Genomic DNA, 5,902 nt, shown 5'->3' on the forward strand with positions numbered 1-5,902 from the left:
GCATACAAATTTAATATATAATTATTGATATTATTATTAAACAAAAGGAATCATATGAATAGCTATAAGGATATGCCAGAAGCAAGTGTAATTTGGATGAATCTAAACCTACAGAGAAATTCAATGAACAATCTTGCTTTAAATGAAATTTAGATTTCTTTTCTTTTTTCTTACCGTTTAGATTTTTCCATCTGTTTCTTATACTTTCGATGTATTTTTGCATGATGGGGCATATTCCTAAAGGAAAAAACATGTTGGATAAGTATATAGGTATGTAAACATTTGTTTACTTCATTTCAACAAAAAAAATATACAAAAAAGAACAAATAAGGTGGTGTGGTTTTCCAAGCTCTGAAGAAGAAATCAAGTTAAAAAGTATGTCTACATTTTGGGCAAGTCATAACAATGCAATGTTACAATTTACAGTAAAACTGAAATTCATTCTCTCTCTCTCTCTCTCTCTCTCTCTCTCTCTCTCTCTCTCTCTCTCTCTCTCTCTCTCTCTCTCTCTCTCTCTCTCTTTCTCCCTCCCTCTCCCTCTCTCCTCTTCTCTCCCCTCTCCCCCCTCTCCCCCTCTCTCTCCCTCTCCCCCCTGTAAATCAATAAGCCACTACAGCAAACTATTTCCTATATGAAGGTGCATGCTACTTTGTGATTAAAAATATTTGAGAAGAACACCTAACAACTCAGTACCGTTCATCTCCTTTTCAATTACTTGTACTTTTAAATCTATAATTTGTATTAAATTAAAAAGCCCTTTTAAAATAACTGTTCAAGGAAGCAAGATTTCAGTAAATAAATAGAATAAAATATATCTTCCCAGACCTTAATGAAAGTTCTGAAGAGAGTTCTGAAGTAGATAAGTATAATTAATAATTTCCAATAAATCAATACATACTAGGTTCAAAACATTGTAATACATTTATCTATTATAATTGTACAATAGCACTATTTCTTTTCTAATCAATTGAAACACTACCCAACTGTAATAGCAAGTTATATCCTGATTTTGTAATCTAAAGTACTTATGTAAAGTGCACTGCTGGTTTTCCATATTAGACTTTTTGAGACAGCATCTAATATATCAAAGACCTAAAATATGTAAAATCAAAAGAGTTGTACTGAAGCATTGTTCTACACCGGACTGCTTCTCTGTGCCAGTCCATCATAAAACTGTTGGAAACTAATAATACTTCTGCAACCTTAAGACCTGAAAACCCTTCATGAACCAATCGGTACCTACCTAACAGCCAGCCAATAGAAGAGCAAAAAGCAAGTCATCCACTTAGTATCGTTCTTGGGCTATCTCAAGTCCAGAAGCAAAAAATAAATAAAATCTCCCTACACATCCCACAACACATAAAAAGGAAATAATTTGCTACTTCTGCCTTCCCTTTGCCAATTCAGCTCATGTTAAGCCCAGATGTTTAGCCCAGATATGTTAGCCCTGGAAAAACCAATCAGAATAATTTATATGAGAGGGATGCTGTCTGCAAGGATGCTCTTCCTGAGTTGCATTTCAAAGCCTCTTGCAAGCTCTGTGGGTAAACTAATAGCACAGGAGCATTATTGTAATGGGGCACTTTTTAAAATTAGCTATTGCTGATTGTCACTTCAGTTGCTGGAATGGACAAGTTCTTTTTAAACAATGCCTATAAGCAGAGAAATAAGAATAATTAGCAATAGCACTTAGACTTATATGCCACTTCATAGTGCTCTACAGACCTTTCTAATCATTTACAGCAGGGCTGCCAAACTCTCGGCCCACAGGCCAGATGTGTCATGGGGGGAGTCCCGATACATCATGTGATGACGCTGTGACGACGCAGGTTTGACACCCCTGCTTTACAGGGTCAACATATTTTCACCAACAATCTGGGTTCTCATTTTACTGACCTCGGAAAGATGGAAGGCTGAATCAAGGCTTGAGCCATTTAGAATCAAATTGCTGGAGCGATCAGTGAGTTAGCCTACAGTATTGTATTCTAAACACTGCGCCACCACAGCCTGTTTAGCTCCCCAAATCAACTCAAAATATGACATCTAGCAGCTATGAGCTGAAGATGTTGCCCTCAGGATGACTAAGCTATTGCCTTAGTCATCCTTAAAAGTGTGTGTGTGTGTGTGTGTGTGTGTGTGTTGGGTTCCTGCCAGTTCTAACCTCTTCTATAGAAGAGCTTCCACAAATCTACCATGCCGTTTAGAACCGGTTACAGCTCCCTCCCCCTGCCCGTCCACACCATGCTTGCCCGCCCACCGCTCACTGATTGGCTGGCTCACCAATCGCCCCACCCACCTCTAAGAGTCCTATCTAAACCTTAAAATCTTAAAGCTGTCAAGTTTGAACACCCCTGGGGTTTTTTTCCTAAAGGGTTAGGGGTGCAAGGGACTTGTAACATGACAGCTTTAAGACTTGCATGCTTCAAATGCCAGAGTTTCTGAGCCAACATTTGGTTGCTAAGCAAGAGCGTTGTTAAGTGAGTTTCACCACATTTTACAAGTTGGCCATGCCCACCCGGTCACATGGCCAGAAAGCCACTCCCACAAAACAGGCCACACCTACAGAAGAGGTTCTAAAAAAATTTGAAACCCACCACTGGTGTGTGTGTGTGTGTGTGTGTGTGTGTGTTCCCATTGAGTCAGTGTTGATTCCTGCTGATGGCAAGGTTCCTGCAGTTTTCTTGCAAGATTTTGGAAGTGGTTTGACATTGCCTCCTTCTTCCTAGGGTGAAAGACAATGACTAGCCCAAGGTCATCCAGCTAGCTTTGAGCCTAAGGAGGGACTAGAATTCACAGTCTCCTGGTTTCCAGCCCAATGCTTTAACCACTGTTCCAAATGAGCTCTTACTGAAATTACGTGAAATCAAAGGGTCTTATACTAGCCATCAAACTTAAAAGTCATTGATCTCAAAGGATCAGAAATGTGAGCAACTTTTCCAGTCAAAATTCCTATTCCTAAACCTTCCTATTGCCATAAATGTAGTTTGTTATGATAAATTAATATAAGAAAAGCAGAGAAAATGTTTATTTAATCACTAAAATTAATGAAATGCATTGTTGTTGTTGTTGTGTTAATCTTTGGTGAGATTCACAGCCTTTGGGGCTGGTTGGTAGCTCAAACAGCTCGAGTCCTAACCAAGGACCTAGGAACTGTTAAGGTAACGTTGGAGGATATAAGCTGTTCCAAGTAGGGTGGTTTTTTGTAGAATCAGAATGTTCAAGTCTGATAAATTTAAAATTTCCAAATAGCGAGGTAGCCCTTTAGGTATTGCTCCAAGGGCTCCAATTACAATTGGGACAACACACGGTTTCTTTTTCCACAGTCGCTCAACTTCAATTTGCAAGTCCTGGTACTTTGTGATTTTTTCTTGCTGTTTATCTTAAATTCGTGCATCTCCAGGTATTGCAATGTCAATGAACCATACTTTTTTCTTTTCAACTATTGTTATGTCAGGTGTGTTGTGGGCCAAATGCCTGTCATTCTGGAATCTGAAGTCCCACAAGATCTTAACTTTCTCATTCTCTAAAACCATCTCAATCTGATGGTCCCAGTGGTTTTTGCTGTACTCAAATCCAAACTTTTGGCACAATTTCCAGTGAATGATCTTAGCAACACGGTCATGGCGTTGTAGGTAGTCAGTTTGTGAAATTTTGCTGCACCCACTGATCAAGTGGTCGACTGTCTTGTCTTTCTCATTACAGAGGTGACATTTGCTGTTGGTGGTAACATGTTAAATTTTTGTTTCATGTAGTTTGTGGCTAAGGCTTGAGCTGCCAAAATAAAGCTATGCATAGCTTTGTTTTTCCAATTTTCAGCTCGCTTCTCAATTTCTTCTTTATTATATTCAGCTTTTGACTTAATTGTCTTTAAAAGGCCTCCTTTATTTACTTCATTAATCATTGGTTATTCATTTTTTCTGGATGTAATCATTCAAACTGTGTTTCTCTTCTTCCACAGTCTGTTTTACTTGTAGGAGTCCTTGACCACCCTCTGCTCTTGGTAGATATAATCGGTCAACATCACTTTTAGGGTGCAAAACATGATTCATTGTCATAAGCTTCCTTGTTTTTCTGTACAAATTGTCCAACTCCATCTGGGTCCAGTCAATTATTCCTGCAGAGTATCAAATCACAGGTATAGCCCAGGTATTTATGGCTTTTATGATGTTTCCTCCATTCAATTTGGACTTTAATATCTTGCGAATTCGTCAAACGTACTTGGCTGAAGTTAATTCCTTGACTTTATTATGCATTAAGTCAGAGGCGTCTAAAATCCTCAAGTACGTGTAGCCTTCTTCTGGTTTTACTGCCCTTATCATTTCTTCATTCTCAAGTTCTATTCCATCATCTTCTACTTTACTTGCCTGCTTTGGTTGCCATTGTTGCACATTTGTCAATTCCAAACTGCATACCAATGTCTTGGCTAAATTCTTTTGTGCTTTCAATTAATAAATTCAGTTCAGCTTTTGTTTTACCAATCAGCTTCAAATCATCCATGTAGACCAAGTGTGAGATTTTCAGTCCTTTCTTTGCAAGTTCGTATCCACAGTTCATCTTCTTCAAAATGATTGTCAGTGGTAGCATTGGGAGTATAAAAAGTAGGGGTGAAATTATTATTATTATTATACAATTATATCACAGCGGCCAGTTGTTTCACTGGATTTGGCATTGATTGTGACCTTATTTTTCTCAACCAGTGTGATGTCTGGTGTATTATGCACCAGCATTTTGTCCGTTTCTATACGGAAATCCCACAAGATCTTAACCATCTGATTTTCGGTGACTTTTTCAGGCTGATGTTCCCACCAGTTTGTTGCTGTTTTAATATTATAATTTTTGCACAAATTCCAATGGAACATTTGTGCTACTGAATTGTGCCGCAATTTATAATCAGTCTGCACGATTTTTTTACAGCAGCTGAGTATGTGATCAACAGTTTCATCAGCTTCTTTGCAAAGTTTGCATTTGGCATCATCAGAGGATTGTTCGATGTTGGCCTTAATGGCATTTGTCCGGATAGCTTGTTCTTGCGCAGCCAGGATTAGTGACTCTGTTTCTTTCTTTAATGTACCTGTTGTTAACCATAACCAAGTTTGTTCACTGTCCACTTTATCTTTTATTTTTTCCAGAAATTGGCCATGCAGTGCTTTGTTCTGCCAACTCTCCATTCTTGATTTTATCACATCTTTTCTGTATTCTTGTTTCGTCTGTTGGGCCTTCAGTAGTTTTTTGTTCTTTACTTCAATTAATAGATGTTCTTAACTTTCTTTTAAATAATCAGCCAGTGCATGTTTTTCTTCTTCAACTGTTTGCTTCACTTGTAATAATCCTCTGCCACCCGATTTTCAGGGCAGGTATAGTCTATCAGTATCACCACGTGGATGTAAACTGTAGTGCATTGTCATTAGTTTCCTGGTTTTCGGTCCAATATGTCCAAATCAGCTTGTGTCCAGTTAACTATACCAGCTGTGTATCTTATAATTGGTATTGCCCAGGTATTTATGGCCTTGATTGTATTTCCACCATTCAATTTAGATTTCAAAATTTTCCTAACTCTGTTGGTGTACTCTCACCTGACAATAGTTTTTACTTCTCCATGCTTGATATTATCCAACTGCAGAATGCCTAAGTATTTGTAGGCTTCATTTTCATTGCATTTAATTAGTTGGCCATTGGGCATTTCAATTCCCTCACATGCAGTGATTTTGCCTCTTTTTATGGATACAGTGGTGCATTTTTCCATGTCAAACTGCATTGAAATATCGGTGCTGAATACTCGGACTGTATTTGTCAATGATTGGATTTCTATTTCTGACTTTCCATAGAGTTTCAAATCATCCATATATAGTAAATGCGAATTTTTTTCAGCTTCTTTGGCTGTTTGGTAGCCTAATTTCATTTT

The 5,902-nt window shown here is 38.1% G+C and overlaps 1 pseudogene; it reads right to left on the minus strand.

Moving 5' to 3' along the window:
* Window positions 1-3,128: 3,128 nt before the first annotated feature.
* LOC148048052 (uncharacterized) lies at window positions 3,129-5,405 on the minus strand (annotated as a pseudogene).
* Between the last annotated feature and the right edge of the window lie 497 nt (window positions 5,406-5,902).

The sequence above is a fragment of the Thamnophis sirtalis genome, unplaced genomic scaffold, assembly GCF_051295495.1.
Source record: "Thamnophis sirtalis isolate CommonGarterSnake01/CBP01778 unplaced genomic scaffold, rThaSir2_p1.2 scaffold_3, whole genome shotgun sequence".
NCBI lineage: Eukaryota > Metazoa > Chordata > Lepidosauria > Squamata > Natricidae > Thamnophis > Thamnophis sirtalis.